The sequence below is a fragment of the Gouania willdenowi genome, chromosome 5 (genome assembly GCF_900634775.1).
Source record: "Gouania willdenowi chromosome 5, fGouWil2.1, whole genome shotgun sequence".
Classification (NCBI taxonomy): Eukaryota; Metazoa; Chordata; class Actinopteri; order Blenniiformes; family Gobiesocidae; genus Gouania; species Gouania willdenowi.
Window position 1 is genome coordinate 166,511 of NC_041048.1, and position 5,717 is coordinate 172,227.

Here is a 5,717-nt window from a genome sequence, read left to right on the forward strand (position 1 = left end):
TCAACTCTGCACTACCTATTGTTTCAATCTGCTGCAAGGGTTAGGGTTAAGGTTATAGGCAAGAAAACCACTCCTAATGACCGAAAAACACCCCACACTGACATGGTGAACACTTTGACCAGCTGGAACCGACTTTGGATCAGGTACTTCTGGAGCACTGCCTGATTCGTCCCCATCTCCTTCATAAGGAGCTGCAGCTCTTTGTAGCTGATGTAATCTTTGTTGTGTATGAGACACAAACAACTAACAAAAGTCAGCACCTTGAATTTTGTGTCTGCATTTTCCGAGATTTTTTTGGGCAGACGGCGGATGACTGCAGCCAGCTAGGGCATTCCGTAATCCCGATACCTTTCCAGGTTTCGGGCATAGGTCAGGCCCCGGCGCTCCATTTCCCCGCAGATATCCCCCACCAAGGCTGCTGCTGAGCTTTGCTCTGAAGGAGCATCCCCAGTGGCGTGGACTTCAACAAAGTCCCCCCAGTTCCAGACCACCTTCTTTGCCTTATTTTTTGTCCTGTAGTGGATGTCCGGGAAGTAGCGTATGCCTAGCTCTTTGAAGGCCAAGCGAAGACATTCAACAACGCTCTTCCCGGCACCCTCCACTAGCTGCCTGGCCCTATGAAAAACATAAGCCACAGGAAAGGAGTCCCTGGTGGCCAGATCCTCTGTCAGACGCTCTAGGGTCACGTGGCCCTTGAGGTATTCCGGAGGATCTGGTCCCTTGAAGGGGATGAGGGGGATCCGGTCATTCCGGTCATAGAGGTCCTTCACAAGTACCCAGAAGAGTGCCACCCCCACTACCACTGGCTCTGCCTCCAGTGCATTGGTCAGTGGGAAGAGGCGCTCTATCCGGGCTTTTTGCGTTGGGTCCCTGGTCCAGTGCATCAGTGGCGGTGGCCTGTCCTCATCGATGGTGGCACTGTTGTGGGGGGCCAGGCAGAGGAAACCGCGCTGATGTGTGAGGCTGTGGGTGTTGGTGGAGGAGGTCCCCAAGGCCATGCAGTATTCTGAGTCTGCTTGGCTTAGAGGATGCCCATAGAACACCTCCTCTAAGGCCAGCTCAGCCTGAAAAGCCTTCCAGCTGGCATCATATCCCCCCAAGCCTGCATGCCTTTGGTGAAGCCTCTTCAGAGTGGTGACTAAGGTCTTCACCACGCCATGCATGACACCCATCAGCGAGGATACTTCATCGTACCACAGCGAGAATGGGAGGACCACAGGGTTACGCCGAAAGAACTGCCGGAGGTTCCCAGTGTGGAAAAACTCCTCTGGCACCATCACTTGTGGGATTTCCTCTGGCTCCCCAAACAGTGCCACCTGCTCAATCCGCAGTGAGTAAGGACATTGCATTTTTTTTCCCAGGTCCTCCATGTGGGCCAGGTAGTCATCGGCCCTCTTCGCCATAGCCTGGCGAAACTGTGGGTGGGAGAGACCTATGCATGTGATGTCCCCACTCACTGGGTGCTTGTAGGGCATCTTAACATGCACGTGTGGGGAGTTCACATAGAACTGGAGGAAGGTCAGCCTCCCCGGTGCGCACAGGCTCCGCACCTCCCTGCTCAGGGACAGACCACGCCCAGTAAATGTTGTCTGAGCATTCACCGCCTCAAACATCCCCAAAGCTGTGAAGACCTTTGTTTGCGCCCCAAAGTGATCCTGGAGACCGGCCCGGGACCACAAAAGGACCACTGAGGGATCCTTGGGACGGATCTCACAGGCGGCGTGCACGCTGATGCTGGTAACACACTGTGGGTCGGCCAGCAGAATCAAGTCAAAGCGAAATTGGCTCTTGAAGCCAAACCTGCTGACCGTCCTCATGAGATGGATGTGTGGGTTGTGGCTGCATTCAACAATGCTTTGGTCGAGCAGGCCCAAGATGTATGCTTGGTCCCCAACCAACACATCCATCCCATGTGGCTCCCACAGTGTATTCTTCTGCAGCGTGGGGCGACAAAGCTCATGGGGGGGGAGATTTTTGAGGCGGTGAACGAAGTTCAACTTGATGTCCCTCAGAATCCCCAATGTGGTGTCCTTGACCCACTTCTCCTGCTCCCACCGGCAGAATGGGTCCCGGGGATTTTTTGGGAGAAAGACTAACGACACCACATAGCCACCATCCACCCACCCTATGTTAAAACCCTGGGTGTGTTTCAGGCACTCCAGAGCCTTAGAAGGGATGCCGTCCAAATTTAAATGTTTTTTAATATGATGGTATTGTGGCTTGAGGTGCCTCAGCATGAACTCTGGCAGGAGCAGGCGGTGGAAGCCAGCAGCAATACCTGCCAGTGTGGACACCTCCACAACAATACCATCAAGGTCATACATAAAGTTGAGCATTGACTCAGGGTCCTCAATATTGCTCGCGTAGACAGGAATTCTGTCGTCGTCATTTTTTAGCCAATCCCCCAAGTCCCCATCGAAGGTCATGATACTTGGCACAAGGTTGTCAATGTTGGTTGCAGCCACCTCTTCAAACAGGTTTTTGGGATTGCAAAAATCCATTTTTTAAAACAGTTGATGTAATTAAAGAAAATAACAACAGGTAAACACAAGCACAGGTACAATAAATCAAACAACAAATACACACAGGTAAGAAAAAGGGGTAATACACAGCATAAAACAAGAAATAGCAGGGTTTTATAGGAGTTTTCTAGAGATTTTATATGTGTTTTAAGAGATGTTCTCAGTACAGTGGTCAGAGCTGGACTGACTGAGCTGCTTTCCTTATATAGGCCAGTTAACGAGCAGCTGTGCCACTGGGGTGCGGCTCATTTGCATATTTTTTTCCCCTCACGATTCCTTAAAAAAATCATTAAAAATCAACAGATGACCCTATACACTTGAAAATTCACACACTATGTCATAAGACCACAGCCTTCTGATGGTCCAAGTCTCCAGTTTCTACCACCTTTCCTTTAAAAGTTACACGACACTTTGTTTCTGCTCCATTGAAGTGAATGGGAGAAAATCATTAAGTCATAGCTCCACAGTGGAATAAGGTATTACTTTGATATTCACGTATGTTTTACAGCTCGAAAAGACCTTTCTAATGATACCAATCACAAGTCAGTGGCATATGTAGAAGCTGAGATACAATCATGTGAATCTATGGATTTTTACATATTTTCTCTAACCCTAACCCATTTCCAGAAATGTAATCCAGAAGTCTGTGGCACATACAGAAGCTGAGATCTAATTGTGTGAATGTCTGGATTTTTGCGTTTTTCATCTTGCCTAACTCGCCACTAGAAGGCGCTGGAGTTCTGGATTTTTTATATGTTATAAAACTCACCAAGACCTTTCCAAAGATGTAAAGCACAAGTTTGTGGCACATTCCTATCAAAAGTTAGTCACCATGCGGCCGCCATGTGCTCTGACAAAATGGCTGCCGGGTAAACAGTAAGTGCTGTTAAAATTAGATAGGAAAGTGCTGGCATTCTGATTTTTTTATATGTTATAGAATTCACTTAGAGCTTTCCAGAAATGTAATCCAGAAGTCTGTGGCACAAACAGAAGCAGAGATACAACCATGTGAATCTCTGGATTTTCCCGTCTTGCCTAACTCACCACTAGAAGGCGCTGGAGTTCTGGATTTTTTATATGTTGTAGAACTAAATTAGACCTTTTAAAAAATGTGAGGAGGAAGTCTGTGGCACATACAGAAGCTGAGATATAGCAATGTGCACCTATGAATTTTCTGATCTTTCTTCTTGCTTAACTCGCCAGTAGAAGGCGCTAGAGTTCTGGGGTTTTGATATGTTGTAGAGCTAAATTAGACCTTTTCAAACATGTGTGTCAGAAGTCTGTGGCACATAGAGAAGCTAAGATACAACTATGTGCATTTACAGTTTTTCACGTATTTCCTCTTGCCTAACTCGCCAGTAGAAGGCGCTGGAGTTCTGAATTTTTTATATGTTATAGTACACACCAAGACCTTTCCAAAGATGTAAAGCACAAGTTTGTGCTACCCTCCTATCAAAACTTAGTCACCATGTGGCCGCCATGTGCTGTGACAAAATGGCTGCCGGGTAAACAGTAAGTGCTGTTAAAGTTAGATAGGAAAGTGCTGGCATTATTATCAAAATCGCACCACTGGTCCAGCCCCTCCTCACTATAGATGGTGTGGATTTTCAGTCATGTAGCTCAAAGCATTCAGGATTTATGGACAAAAAACTGTCTATTTTCTTTAAACTGTTTTCTTTTTTATTCTGATAATCCATAGAAAAACATTTAGGGCTTTTATTTTGAAACTCTGGAACATTTCGGACACCTGGTGAGCAGATAAGACACTTTTGGATAACTTTAGCAGATTTTGAATACTATGGGACAGTTTTTGACAATTGTAAAAACATTATTAGAATAAATGTGTTTTTACTTATTTCGCTATCGTCATCATATGTGCTGATTTATCAGCCTGAGTAATAATGTAAAGGTCGTAACCTTACGACTGTAACTTCGCAACGCAAGGTCCGATCCGCATGGGGTCGACGCCTCCCATATCGTCTTATAGGCAACATAAACATATGTAAAAATCAGACCTCTGGCTGCTTGCCTATCAAATGTTATAGGCAATTTTGTTTTTCCATTCGACTGCGTTCAGACGAAAATTGACTGTGTTTTTTTGTATGGGAATTTTGCCATATTTTGGGAGAGCGCGTTTCAGATGATTTGGGGCAACTTTGATCCAGGCCCCGTTTCAAGAAAATTTTGGGTTCATAGCTCCGCCCCCTAACGAGCAAGGGGCGTGGGACCATGACCAACCCCCACATTATTGGGTACGAGCTTTCCAACGGTCTTGGTCCCATGTCTCTCGGATGTTCCTATCAAAAGTGATACTTTTTCACCTGAGGGGGGCGCCATAAAAGCGTTTTAACAGGTTTTTGGCTATAACTCGGCCCCCTTTAGAGATAGAGAGACGGGACTAACTCTACCCTCCCATTTTCAGGGTCTGGCTTTCCACTGGCACCACTTTCAAGGCTGTAGGAGGACGTTTGGCATGCAACCTCAAATTTCGCCAGGAAGTGGAGGCGGTAGCGGTTAAGGTTAGTGTTAGGGATCATGTCCAGGTATAGTAAAAAAGGAAAGTCAGTTTAGCAAATTCCCGAATTTTCCACAAAAGTGGAGGCGGTAGCGGTTGAGTTAAGTGTTGAGGTTCATGTCCAGGTTTAATAAAAAAAGGAAGGTAACTGACTGAGCTAAACCATCAGGAATGAAGAGCATGGATGAGGTTTGTAGTTGTAATTCTGTGGTGAAAACTGTTGACACACAATACAAACAAACACGTTGTTTATTAAACAATACTACCAATAAAAGTGAAATGTATCTTATTATATGCATATATAAAGTCATAATATGAACTGATGATGTTCCCTGCTGATGCATTCACCTTGGATGATGACAGATTGTGTTTCCATGTGGCGACCATGTGCTCGAAAGCAAGATGGCCGCACAGAGGAAGTACTGTCATCAAAACATGAAGTGCAGTTAAAATTTAATAGGAAGGTGCTGGCATTCTGAATTTTGTATATGTTATAGAGCACAATTAGACCTTTAAAAAATGTGAGGAGGAAGTCTGTTGCACATACAGAAGCTGAGATATAACTGTGTGCAGCCATACATTTTCCCGTCTTTCATCTTGCCTAACTCGCCACTAGAAGGCGCTGGAGTTGTAGATTTTTTATATGTTGTAGAACTCACCAAGGCCTGTCCAAAGATGTA